Here is a 14,984-nt window from a genome sequence, read left to right as displayed (position 1 = left end):
TGAAAATTAGCAATAGCATTTCCCTCTTGAATGAGGACAGACAGATTTGTCTTCTGATAAGGATAATATAGACATAGACTCCCTTTGGGTCAAAAGGTGGACAAAATTGTTAGCAGCCCTCTTGAAACACTGGGAGTTTCCTAAGCTTAGTGTTCTTGAATGTGATGCAAACTATGTGCACAGTATCCACTTGGGTCCGTTCAATAACACCTCCCTCCATGGAATGGGAGGGCAAGGGAAACCCAAGTGAATATTACGCTCATGTTTCCTCCTGTACATTAGTAATAAAGTCCATTGTCTCTCACCCAGTTAATAGTGATAGGTTAATCTGTCACACTGTAAGAAGGGGAACTGTGCCCTTCATAGTTCTTGACACCTAACGTGAATCCAAGCACTTAGCACTATTTCTGGCCATTGTGAAATATTTAATTTTTAAAATATTGGCATGTAATGGGTCCCTTGGGTGGTGGAGTTGATTAAGCACCCTAGTCTTTGTTTTGGCTCAGGTAGTGATCTCAGGGTTGTAAGATCAAGCCCCCAGATGGGCTCTGGGCTCTGCTCAGCATCTGCTTGAGATTATTTCTCCCTCTCCTTCCTCCATCCCCTACCATGTTCTCTCTCGAATAAATAAATAAATCTAAAATGAAAATACCGGCATGTAAATAGTAAAGATATCAATAGTCACACTTTTTGCGTAGGCTGTATACTGTCAGGGAAGCATTTGTGAAATGCTACTGCCAGGGGCATGCTTACTAAGAATTGTCCATTCTCTTATTTCCTCCTTCTTTCTTTCCTTCGCTTCAATCAAAAGAATGACTAGGAAAAATTGGAGAGGAAACCCAGGCAATTTACTTAACCAGAATCTGGGTCATTTCATCTTGGAGTTAAGTAAGAAAATTAGGGGTTGAAACCCAGTCACCACACGTTCAGAGGAAGATGCCTGCAAAACATGCACATCTACCTTTAGCCATTGTGATGGAAGGAATAAAATGTTTTTGGTAGCTGTATCTTTAAAGAGATTCTGATGGCACCTGGGTGGCTCAGTCCATTAAGCCTTTGATTTTGGCTCAGGTCATAATCTTAGGGTCCTAGGATTGAACCCCATGTCAGGCTCCAGAGCCTGGTTTTCCCTCGTCCTTTGCCCTCCGCCCCCCCCAACTCGTTCTCTCTCTCTCTCTCTCTCTCTCTCTCTCTCAAATAAATAAATAAATAAATAAATAAATAAATAAATAAAATATTTTTCTAAAAATAAAATAAATAATTTTTTAAAAAATAGAATCTGGAGAATAATTGTCATTTGAAAACTATATGAATATTAGGGAAAGTATTTTAACTAGGTCCTTCTTTCCATTATTTATGCGATTATGAATGGGATCCTTCATTTCATAAGTATATAATAATAACCAATATTACCTACTATTTTTAAATAAATGTAAAGAAAAAATAGTTCACACGTAATTCTTATAATTCTCCTTTTCCTTCCTGCCTTTTTTTTTCCTGTTTAAAAATAATAGAATCCCTTTCTTGCTTCCTTCAGGGGATTAAAGAACCTCTCTCTGTTTCTCAGCCTAGAGCAGAGATTCACATCAAGAGTGCAATAATTCTTTCATTAAAGTGTAAGCTATGCTTCTTCTTTTTCCATTAAGGGATGTCTTTGGCAGGAAATAGAACAGGATTTGGCTATACCAGAGGAAGGTTTTAAAGGAGCAGCAAGAGCACACTGCTGCCTGTCACTGTCTACCTGAAATAGAAAGCTGCCTCTTTAATACCTAAAGTCCTACTGCCTTTCCTCACAAGCATTAGAAAAGGGATTATGATATCCAAAGATGAGTGTGGATAATTTTAAGGGTAATGTTTTAAGGTTCCTTGGGAAGAAGATAAAGCTCAAAATTTGCTACAGCAACCATCTTTATTTTTATCCAAATTGAAGTTGAGAAAGCTCAAGGATGAAACTTAAAAAAAAAAAAAAAAGAGTTAGTCGTACATTCAGCACCAACATGAGCCCATATTTCTAAAGAACCTTTTATTTCTTTTAACTGGAACAAAGGGTAAACTAGTGAGGTAGCAGAACTAATAAACCTTATATTGAAAGGGAGATGCTTTGAAAAGCAGCAAAATAATAAAAACAAACAAGTTTGACTCATCAACAAGCTTTCTCTCCAAACATTATTCTAAGTAGTCACAACAACGTCATTTGATCTTTTTGCCAGGATTTGGTTTGGAAATGAACATTTCATCAATAAGAGGGAATGTGCAGAGGAGATTTCCAAGAATGGATTCCTTGTTTGTAAATGGATAAGTAAATATGATGTGGTTTGGAGTGGTGGAGTTCAGAGCCCATAGCCAGGAAAGAATTCTTGAGACATTTTTGGTGCAAATAGATGGTTTTATTAAAGCACCAGGACAACACCCAGGGGTAGAAAGAGCTGCACCAGGGCTGGGAGGGGCAATTGATTAAATACTTTGGAGTTGAGGGAGGTGAAGACAAAGGGAAGTTTCCAGAAGGACTTTCTCAATGCTGGAGAAGGGTCAGAGGATCCTGGAGGCCTACCTATTGTCAAGCTAAGGTTTTTCTCTCTAGTAAAACATTAACATTAACGCAATTGGGAGTTTCCTAGGAGTGTTACACTCTGCCTGTCTCAAGTATTTGTCAGTGGGCTGCAGGTTATAAGGAAATTTCATTTTATCTACATTCTTTTTGCCTTTGTTCCCCACATCATACAGATATTGAGAAAAGATCTCTTTTCCTTTTGGCTGCTGTCTTATCTGTGTGTGATGCTGAGCGCAGCTGAAACATCTTGAGATCGTGAGCCAGAAAGTAAGATCCCCACAGAGGATGCCCAAGCAAAGAGGTGGGAAAAATATGAGTCCTTCAATCAAACTGCCTGAACAATGAACTTTTCATAATGTGGTATCTCTTGTTTTATGTTGTTTAAGGCAGTTTGAATCTTCCAGCTGAAAATATTGTCATTATGCCATCCAGGGTCTTCTTAAGGTCTCATTGTGCAGACTCAGCTGTCCTACGAGACTTTCAATAATGTTATAAAAAGACTGAGATGGAAGTGGATTAGATAATATTAAAGGTTTATTTCAATTCCAAGACTCTCTGCTTATCCTATAATTTCATGTATATCATCATTCTTCATGAGTGGATTTGACAATAAAATAAAAATGAGAAAACTGCTGTGTTGAGTATAAACCATATATTAGGAACTTAGTATCTACTCTCTTATTTAATTCTCAAAATAATTTCTTTTATTTTTTAGATTTTTATTTATTTATTCATGAAAGACACACAGAAAGAGAGAGAGAAAGAGAGAGAGAGAGAGAGGCAGAGGGAAGAGCAGACTCCATGCAGGGAGCCTGACGTGGGTCTCCAGGATCACACCCTGGCCAAAGGCAGGCGCTAAACCGCTGACCCACCCAGGGATCCCCTCAAAGTTTTATTGATCTCCATTTAGACTAGGAAAGAGGTTAAAAATTCAACCATCTTGCCCAAGATCATATAGCTGAGTAAGTGATTGAGGCAGAATTTGACCACAATTAGTCTTTCTCCAACATTTTTTTTCAGTATAGTATCTGAAGAAATTACATCTTTGTAGTATCTGGAAAGCTAGATGCATGAATGAGGGGAATAACATAAGGAAAGGCAATGTAAATAAGATGTGTGAACCAGTAGTTTCTTCTTTGCATAATTGATTTTGCCTCAGTAGTGTTTGACCGCAACCTGAACTCTTGTAAAAATAGAAATATAAATTATTTTCCAGTGTTACGTGACATTTATACACTTATTTGAAGACAAACTGTTGTGGGTTTGGAGCAACAGTGAAAGTGTATTGCAATTCTAGACAGAAGTTAAAATAATTCAATCTTAGAATGTGTAATTCATTATTGTTGGGATTAATAAAGGATGTGGACGTCTGATTTAATGCTTTTTTTTTCAAAGATTTTATTTATTTATTCATAAGAGACAAAGAGAGGGAGGCAGAAACATAGGCAGAGGGAGAAGTAGGCTTCCTGTGGGGAGCCCAATGCGGGACTCAATTCCAGGACCCCAGGATCACGACCGGTGCCAAAGGCAGCCATTCAACCAAAGAGCCACCCAGGTGCCCCTGATTTAATGCTTTTGATTCTGTATTGGAATATCAGAGTCTGTCAGCAGACCACAAATTGGTTTTGTCATTTGCTGTGGAGTTACAAAGCTGTGGAGCTGTAGAATTACAAAGTATTTACTGATCTTTTCCATTAAATCATGAGGAATGAAGGGTCCTTGAGTGGTCCAGTCAGTTAAGTGTACAACTCTTGATTTTGGCTCAGGTCATGATCTCCGGATTGTGAGATGGAGCCCTGAGTGGGGCTCTGTGCTCAGTGGGGAGTCTGTTTGTCCATCTCCCTCTGCTCCTCCCTCCTCTCCTTGCTCTCTCTTTCTAAATTAAATAAATTTTTAAAAAGCAAATCATGAGGAAAGAAACATATCCTGCCTCTGACAATCATTTCTGCATAATGTTATTGCCATCTCTGTGAGTAAGGGACAGGCAGGGCTAGGTAGGGAGAGATAGGTAGGGGGCAATGGAATCTGGCTCACAAAAATCCCCAAAATTTGGAGATGAAAGGAAACCAGAGATAAATAAACCAGGCCATCCTGTCCCAGGTGTCAGAGGTGGGGTCTTGTTATAACAGTTACTTGTGACCAACAAAGAATTACCAGGCCCTAAAAAGGAAATAAGCCATTGAAGGTGTTCAATCACTAGTCCTTACTCAATGGTGATAGCAATAGAGATGTTAAAAGGATTTCGGTTCCCTGGTTGGCTTTCAATAAAAGACCAACCCTACAAGCCCCAGTGGCAACCCTGTCGGGTCCCCTCTCACTCCTGAGAGCTTTTTCTGTATCCTTGTTTAATAAACTTCTATTGCTTTACACACTCTCTTTTGTCCACAAGATTCATTCTTCAACTCCATGAGACAAGAACCTAGCTCTCCCACTTCATCCTGAGAGCAAGAGACAGCACTCCCAGAGGAGATGTAAGAGCACAACCCATTTCTACCTCCCGCCAGATCTCTCAATCCTCAGCCTACACCAAGGCCACAAAAATGGTTGAGAAAAGTTCAAAACAATGAATAAAACTAGGGTGTAGAGTTATATCATGCAAGAAAAAAAAATAGAATAACTGTTAAAATAAAATATGGCCCACAGTGCTGATTTTTATTATTACTATAACCAGCCTACAGGGGAAAATTAAATCTAAATATTAGTAAGTTTGATGAGGATTTCTCTGAAATATATTGTCCATATATTATATGATACGGTAACTTCTCCCTGGAGGTATTAAAAAAGAGAAAAATGTTAATTATTCTGTAATTCAAAATTATAAGTAGAAAAGACTTTATAACTTGTGTTTGTTTAAAATTCAAAGGAAAAATAATGATGCATTTTAAGTGTTTCATTTAGGGACACCTGGGTGGCTCAGCTAGCTTCAGCTCAGAGTGGGGACCTAGGATCGAGCCCCACATTGGGCTTCCCACATGGAGCCTGCGTCTCCCTCTGCCTATGTCTCTGCCTCTCTCTGTGTGTCTTTCATAATTCTTTTTTTAAAGTGTTTTATTTAAAGAAAATTAGAGGCAGATAGTTTGTAGAGCAAAAGTTGTCTACCTGGATGTTTGCTTTGCATTGTGTTGTTTGTCACTGTGAGTGGCACCACGTTACACATTTTGACACTTGGTTGTATTATGTTCTCTTTCATTAGCCAAATGTTCAATTTGAGTATGTCTTGTTTTTGCCAAAAACTGTGAGTTATTTGATGGTAGCCAACAGGCCATGCAATTTTTAAAAACCCAAAAGATAAAACAAAAAATCTCTTAGACTAACACAGCAGAAACTCAACAATGCTAAAACTCATCCGGCACTCTACTAAATGTTTCATTACAGTTACACAGTTACATTTAACACTAATGTTAACCTCTATTTGCTAGAACTCCAGGCAATGAGACAATATAGTTGGCTAAAATCAAACCAGAGAGTCAGCTATTGATACTTGCTCATATTTCCCTTGAAGTATTTTTCTTTTAAAAACACAAATAACGGAGGCTAGTGGACAAAACCAAACATTATCGGCCAATCAATCAGCAGGGGTGTATTAGTTGAGTTTCTACTATGTTTTCAGCACTGAGTGGTACGCAATATCCCCCGATTAACTGATTGATGTTTTTTCTCCACTATCCTCAGTAATTGATTATTGTTTTCTTTTCCTTTAATTTTTTTTTCTAATAAATGATGACAATTCAACTTAGGATGCTGCTTAAATTTACAACAGGTGTAAGATAAGAGAAAGCACCAATGTTTAACTTTCATATTTAAAAACTGTCATCAAAACTGGTTTGAATATGTAACCACTAGGGAGTAAATCATTTAGCTGTGAAACAGCTAAATGATGTAGAAAATATTCTGATAGGCTTCATCTTACTTGTTTTCTCCTATGTGTGCTATAATAGGGTCAAAGTTTAACTATACTTGAATATTTGTACTTCAAAAGTTTAATTCCTAAAGTTCATAAATTCCTAAAGTTCATAAAATAAGAGCTATTAAATGTGAAGTCAGTCACTGACATTTAAATTTGGGGAAGAGTGGCAGAGTCTTTACTCTTTCATGATTAGGGCAAACTACTGAGCGGATCACTTTAAAGTACATTTTAAAACTCACAAATTGGGGCACTTGGGTGTTTCAGTGGTTGAGTGTCTGCCTTGGGCTCAGGTCGTGATCCCAGGGTCCTGGGATCGAGTCCCACCTCACACTGCCTGCTCACTGGGGAGCCTGCTTCTCCCTCTGCCTGTGTCTCTGCCTCTCTCTGTGTCTCTCATGAATGAATAAATAAAATCTTAAAAAAAAAGAATTTACAAATGGACATATTTACATGTTAAAAGTTAGAGAACCAGAGCTAATAGCCTCTACCAAAGACAGAAGGATGGGGCTTTGTAAGAGTCTGTAATGTCTTAGAAACACCTAGACTCATGTACTAACAATCTGATGCACAGCCCAAAGAAACACTGACTAAAGCAGAAGAAAAGGAGAAGGAAGAGAGTTGTAGATCAATAAGCTGCACCTAGTTGAATGTGGAAAAAAGGTCTTGGGGACTTTTTGGTGTCAGGAACAGTGTGTGGTGTCTAAACGTGGTGTCTCTCCCTATCGGATGGGGGCCCCCAAACATGGGGCACAAGAGGGTGGAAGCCAATGGTGTGGGTAGTGAAAAAAATTGGCCTGATACACCGCAAGGGAGTGGCAGGCATGATGGCAGGAGAGGCTGTCTGCAAGGAGGACATGGGTGGGGGCTGTTTTTAAAGGGGGAAGATAAGGCGGTAGGGTGAAATATTAGATTTTTCCTTTTTTTGGTAACTGTGTCTGCTTGTAAGTAGCCCGTTGGGTAGTTAGGACCTATGGATATTTTGAGGTGAGTCACCTGGTGAGCCTGCCTGGGTTTAGCCAGGTGGTTGCTGTGGGTCTTTTTGCCTTGATCAAGTTTCCCTTCCTCAAGCCTGCTGTCTAAAACTGGCTTCTGGGATCCCTGGGTGGCACAGCGGTTTGGCGCCTGCCTTTGGCCCAGGGCGCGATCCTGGAGACCTGGGATCGAATCCCACGTCGGGCTCCCGGTGCATGAGCCTGCTTCTCCCTCTGCCTGTGTCTCTGCCTCTCTCTCTCTGTGACTATCATAAATAAAAAAAATTTAAAAAATAAAAAATAAAATAAAAATAAAACTGGCTTCTACATGCTCCCGCTGATGGCCACGCTCTTACCTCCAGTCCGGACACAGGCTGGGTGTGGCGGACAAAGGGGCCAACCACATTCTTACAGAAACAAGATTTAAATGATCACTGAGTAGTTTTCAAAATACCTCCCACCCGTCCTACCCGCCCCCCCCTTTTTTTTTTCAGTAAATTACAGCACCAAGTAAGTGAATGACTTTGATCTGGCCACAAATTGTAACCTTGAAAATATTTAGTGGAGGGAAATTTATCATTAATGTAAAAATTTTAAGCACACAGGGAAAAAAGGAGTCATGTGATTAAATGTAAATAAACTCATAGTGTGAAATATTTTGTTGATCATTCCTAAGGGATTCAGAATGTTTTTAGTATAAAGTTACATAGGCTTTTTTAAAATTGTAGCTTGATTCTGTTTTTTTTTTTTTGTTTTTTTAAGATTGTGTTTATTTATTTGAGAGAGAGACTGAGTGAGTGAGAGAGATCACAAGCAGGGGGAAAGGGCAGAGGGAGAAGCAGACTTCCCACTGAGCAGGGAGCCTGATGAGGGCTCTATCCCAGGACCCTGGGATCACAACTTGAGCCAAAGGCTTAACCAACTGAATCACCCAGGCTCCCCTATAGCTTGATTTTAGAGATTCAAAACTGTTGTACAAGTTTACCTATGTGCTCAAGTGTCTTCTGTGTATATTATGATTAGTTTATTTGCAAAACGCCTATCAAAGTTCTTGTTTAAGGGGATATGTAACACAAATGTGTTAAGCTGCTAAGGCTGTTTTGATTTTTAAAGGATATTAAATATAGTAAATCCCCCCTTACTTTTTTTTTTAAGAAATTCAAAGATTAACTACTCAACAACCCAAAACAAATGATTCTTTTGGTCTTCATAAATTTTTGAAAATGACAGATCTAATGCAAGGTACTTTTTGTGAAAAGCTGCCACCCAGTGGACATTTTATGCAAAGCTAGCTTCTTGCCTAATACCTTGATGGACAAGATGTTTAAAAGTTGTTTTAAACCTATTTTAGCAGTTACATTCTAAATGACAATCTAGTAAGAATAGCTAAAGACAAAGTGGCAAGGAAAAAACCTTAAAGGCTTTTTAAAATTTGAATGTAAAATGATCCTGTGATCACAAATAGTTATGTATTTTACAGTTTGGCAAACAGTTCAGTGTTAACAATTGTGTTATAAGCAAAAGTTTTACTATGTAAAAGTTAATATAAAATCTGTGTCCTAACCTGTCAGTTTCCTTAGTCATAAAATGGAGATATTATCAATGGTATGGACCTCATAGGACTGTTGTGAGGAATAAATGAGCCAATATAAGTAAAGCTCCTCAAATGCCAGTTAGCAATTAATTGCTTCAGTGTCACTGGTCCTATCATCAGGCCAACGATTTCCAACAGGGTGAGGCAAGGCCCTCTTTGGGCCTTATCTGATTTGCTTGAGGAACCTTCAAATTAAAGCTATGTCCTCTCTTAAGGTCTCCCACAATCCCTATGGGCCATGCGCCCATCTCCCATCCTTTCTCCGATATTCCCATACTGATTCAATCCTCCTAAACCTCTCTCCTGATAGTAAACAAGCTGATGCATGTGTATCATTGAAAACAAATTACTCAGAACTCTGATATAGAGGATAAAGAAACCCAATTTTTCTAACCTGTGGGAGCATTAAAATAAAAAGTGAGACGATGTAAATGCTTCAAAAAGGGTGTATAAGTTTCCAATTGCTGCTGTAGCCAATTAGTACAAACTCAGTGGGTTAAGATGGCACAAACTTGTCTTAGGGATCTGGAGATCAGAAGTCTGAAATGGGTCTCACGGGGCTAAACTCAAGATGTCAGTAGAACTGGGGCACCTGGGTGGCTCGGTCAGTCAAACGTCTGCCTTCCTGGGTGGCTCGGTCAGTCAAACGTCTGCCCATGGTCCTAGGATCATGACCTGAGCCTGGATCCCCTGCAGTGGGCTCCCTGCTCAGTGGGGAGTCTGCTTCTCCATGTCCCTGTGCCCTTCCCTGGCCACCATCCCCCCTCATCCTCTCACTCCCTAGCTCTCAAATAAACAAATTAAATACTAAAAAAAAAAAGTGTCAGCAGAATTGTGTTTCTTCTAGAGGCTCTAGGAGAGAACTGGTTTACTTGCCTTTTCCGTCTTCTAGAAGTGGCCTACATTACCTGGTTTATGGCTCTTTCTTCCATCTTCAGAGCTACCAACTACATCACTCTGATGTACTTCTACTTCTTTCCTCATATCTTCTTGTATTACTCTTGTGTTACATGTGGTCCACCCAGATTCTAGGATAATCTCCTTATCCCAATTTCCTTAACTATTTTTAAAAATTTTATTTACTTATTCATGAGAAACACACAGAGAGAGAGGTAGAGACATAGGCAGAGGGAGAAGCAGGCTCCATGTGAGGAGCTTGGTGCAAGACTCCATCCCAGGACCCCGGGATCATGACCTGAGCCAAAGGCAGACACTCAACCACTGAGCCCCCCAGGCACCACCCCCCCCCAATTGCCTTGATTTAATCATTTCTCCAAAGGTATCTTGGATACCACTGAGGGGCCATCATTCCACCTTCCACTGAGGTAACCTATTTCCATAGGCAGCAGGAGAAGCAATAAGCCATCCAAACTCCGAGGAACAGAAATCAACATGATTGCCATGAAGTACTTAATGGAAATCATCAATAGTTGAAAACAGCCAAATCACATATAAACACAGAGAAAGGGAAATTAATAGATAATTTGTAGCTCAAAATATCACCATAAAGAACTTATTTTGAAACTTCCTGTAAACCAGTGTGGTAAAGTAGAACCAGTTCTACCACTTTCTAGCTGTGTGATCTCGTGAAATTTAAAGCCTCTTTGAGCTTTGGTTTTTCTCACTTGTAAAAAGGGATTAATAATCATATATATAGAAATAATATGTGTAGCATAAGCCTACCTTAATGCCTGACAGGGTCACTCAAACTGTTTGGTGACAACTGAATTCAAAATGATTTCAAGTTGATTTCTCAAAGTTATTGATAAAACTTGCTATATATTCCAAGAAGCAATGTGAGTCGATATTAAAATCATCACTCTTATCAGGTTCTTACTTTGCATCTCTATTAGTTTTTGTACTTATAATTGCAAGGCAGTACCACAAGATAAATTCCGAATAGCAATAATAAGATTATCAATAGCTAACAAACAGTGAGTATTTAAAATTATGCCAGACACTGCTCTAAATGTTTTACAGATTTTTTTTTAATTCTCACAATGACCCTATCAACATATCATTGGTAATTTGTCTTGGCAGGACCTTTCTCATCCTAAGACTACTGATTCATTGGCATGTTACTCAAAACTGATTTTGTTAATCAAAATGAAAAAAAAATAGAGTGAAATGGAATGTCATACAACTTCAGGAGGCATCTGAAGTCATTTTGCCCAAAATGAGAAGCTGAGAAAGGGTGCCTTATGTAAATCCACTTGCCTGTGTAACCCACTTTCCAGTATATTTTATTTTTTGTAACTGCTTAAAATGTTTGCAGGCAGAAGCCCCAAAGGCAGAAGGATAACCCAAATTTCAGCCTTCAAACCAAGAGATATGTTTAGAGCAGGTTTGGTAATCTCTCTCTCTCTCTTATCCTGACCTTAACTTTCAGAGGTTGCATCTGTTTGGTAGATAGAAGCCTCATGGCTTCCACATTAGTCATTCTCCCTAAGTGCTGCTTCTAGTGAACTGAATAAAACAGAGACCAAAATTAGATAGCCTGTTTGTAATGAGAAGAGAATTAGGGAAAAAACCTCCAGCCTAAATGCCATCGATAGGAATGCACTCAATCTGTGGCTAATATTTATAACATGGACCCTCATTGCATATCAATGAACAAATCAAAGAAAGACTAAAAATGAAAATACGTTCTTTCTCTTTAGAAAGTCCTTAAACTAAACTGAATTAGAAAAGTATCAATAGTATGGTTTTCTGAAGGCTAGTAATGTGGTAATTTTTAACATGGGAATTATAAATAAAAGGCACAGAAAATGGCCATGGTATTACCAATTTTCTTTTTCCCTAATCTGATAAAGGGGTCCTGAAGCATGGCGGTGTTTTAAGAACTATTATTTAGCCTAAACTAAAATGAACCCTCATAAATTCTAAACAAAGATAGTATTTTAAAAATTGTGAGTGCCTCCTATGGTTAAAAAGGTCATGAAAAGTAAAAAGCACCTTCTTCTTCAATATCGTCTACTTTATATCAATTACAAGAGAAAATTAGTTGAAAGAGCCATCCAAAGGTACAGGCAAAATAATGAATAGACGGAGGTATGATTTGAGTATCACTGAATGGCCAAAACCAATAAAATTTAGTCCTAAAAGTAGCCATGACACATGAAACTATGTCCACATGGTTAGTTCTTTGAAAGCCTTCTGGAAACATGTGCGCATTTCCTGGATTCAAAGTGACATTTTTATATGCATATATTCACCTATTGCCACTTGGCAAAGAACATTCTTTAAGAAATGAGAAAATAAAACACGATTTCACAGAGAAAAGAGTTAAGCATGCCCTAAAAAAAATGGACAGTGTGAAAAGTATACTCCTAGGCTTGAGTGTCTCTGAGGTTTGGCTCCTAAAATTGAAAGTTTTCAGTTGAAATGTTTATTTCATCACCTTAATTCTTTTTTAGGGATTTTATTTATTTATTCATGAGAGACACAGAGAGAGAGAGAGAGAGAGGCAGAGACACAGGCAGAGGGAGAAGCAGGCTCCAGGCAGGGAGCCTGATGCAGGACTCCATCCTGGGACCCCAGGACCACACCCTGGGCTGAAGGCAGGCACTAAACCGCAGAGCCACCCAGAGATCCCCTTCATCACCTTATTTAGCACAGCTTTTAAAAGGTATGTAAGCCTCAGAAATGTTTATGAAAATGAATGATGATGGCAATGATGATGATAGTGGTTAACATGTGAATACTTATTATTCAGATATTATTTGAAGTGCTTTACACTTTTTGAATTCCTTTAATATTTCAAACTTCCCTGTGAGGTAAGTATTGAAGTGTTGAGGAAAGTTCAAGAACTTGTCCACCAAAGTCACGTAGTCAGAAGGTATAAAAACCAGAATACAAGAGGAAGAATTTGGACTCTAGCTCTAGTTGGAAAGGAAGGAAGGAAGTTGGAAAGGATGGAAAGAGAGGGACAAAGAATGGAGGGAGAGCGCGAATGAAAGAAAAAATATAAGAGGGAAAAAGAGACAGTAACAAGAGAGAGAGTGGAAATTTTGCCAGTTCTGTTTCCCCCAAAGTTCAGCAGCCAAGGCAATGTTTCCTTGCTAGAAAACCGAGAGTCACCTAGATGGGCAGATGGCATTTGGAAGATAAAGGAAGCAGAATAAACAGGAATTACCTAGGCAGATTCCCCACAAACCAGAGTTAAAAAAAAACAACAACTCAACAACTGAAGGGTACTTGACTTTGTTGTGGGGCTGGTCATCCTGTGTGAAAAGCAGTAAGAAGATCAAAAGTACCTACACAATTCCTCAGGGAAAGGAATATGTCCCATTTGACTGACAATCAAGCAATCTCTTCAACCAGAAACTCTTATTTAGAAGGCAAAGTGTATACCTCTATTTTCTTGTGAGACACATTTTAGGTCTCATTACAATAGAAGACGGTTGAACTCTTAGAATTTTACTTCATGTTCTTCTTCCAATTCTTTTCAAAGGCTTTTTTTGATATGTATCACAGTCTAAGTCATCCTGGAGAATGATTTCAAATTCCTGGTGTCATCCCTCACCCATTCATAATTTTGCATATTTAATATAATCAGCTCAAATATCCTTTCCTATGGTGCCAAGCATTGGGAAACAATGTAAGTAGGTAGAGTAGAAGACTGACTTTTGAACTCTGAAACCACACTTGCAAAGTTATCTGATCCTCCAAATAGCTCTTCCATTCACTTGAAATTTGAAATCCCTTTAGCAGAAAAAAAGCCATTTATTTCTACTTGAGATATATAGTATTAAGTTTAAGTCCCACTGAAAGAGGCAAATCATGGACTTAAAATGATACTAAGTGTGAACAACTGATATTGGCTTCTTTTGGAGTTTGCACATTTTGAGCGTGATACAACAGAGCCAAAGAGCCCTGCGGCTACAGTAGTGAGATGGGCAGTGGGGAACATGGTAGGGATGAATAGAGCAAAACAGAGAAAATAGCAGTAGGGAAATGTCACCTACTGCCCAATTTTTCCTAAAATAGATTTGCACCCAGATTAATACTATTTCCCACTCATCAGACGGAAAATGCATGCGGAGTATAATATGTGGTTAAAAAGTTGAAATACAATCCCAAACACCTGGATTTAAAACCCTGCTCTACTACAATCCAGGATCGTGAGCTGAGATAGACTCCTCTCTCTGTTTCAGTTGCCTCATCAGAAAAGTAGGTTAATAATAGCAGTATTTCAGAGGGTTGCTGAGAGGATTAAAATAAATAAATATGTAAGGCATCTAGAAAACTGCAGAAATATAGTAGCTGCTTGACTAGTAATAGCTATCACTATTGGCATGGCTTAACACAACAGAAATTAGAGATTATTATTATCTTGATTTTGTAAGCATGATTGATGAATAACAAGAGCTTCTCGTAGGTAACATTTCTCTAGGTATTTTTTTGTTTGTTTCATTAAGTCAAATAGTACTCGTACTAATAAGCACAAAATAGGAAATATAGGATTGTTTTTTCTTTAAATATTGGTTCTACTGGACACCAAGTCTATGTCAATAAAACTTAGAGGCTGCTTACTGATCAAAAAATATGTTAATTCAATCACAGGTTGATCTGAAGCTAGAAAATAAATAATGACTCTGTATCACTAAGCATTTTTAAAGTTATTTAATAGGAGTTACAATTATTGACACATGAATCATTAAAAAATAGAACTTTTGTCTTTTTTATGTAAGGCTATTTACAATGCTTTTCTATAATTTGGCTAATGTAAATGACATCCCTACAATTTAATTTTGTCCTTCTTGATTCATTCATTCTGACATTATTGAATGTTAAAAAGTATGAAAATGAATTACTTATAGAATGAATACAAAGCCACTGAATTTAGAGCTGAAAGGAACCTTAGACGTCATATATACTTCAATCCAGAGAAGCCAAGTGTCTTGGGCAAGGTGCCACATCTCTCAGAGGAGGAAATAGTTCTTACATATGGCACTGTCT

The sequence above is a fragment of the Vulpes lagopus genome, chromosome 11 (genome assembly GCF_018345385.1).
Source record: "Vulpes lagopus strain Blue_001 chromosome 11, ASM1834538v1, whole genome shotgun sequence".
NCBI lineage: Eukaryota > Metazoa > Chordata > Mammalia > Carnivora > Canidae > Vulpes > Vulpes lagopus.
Note: the sequence above shows the minus strand (reverse complement) of the source record.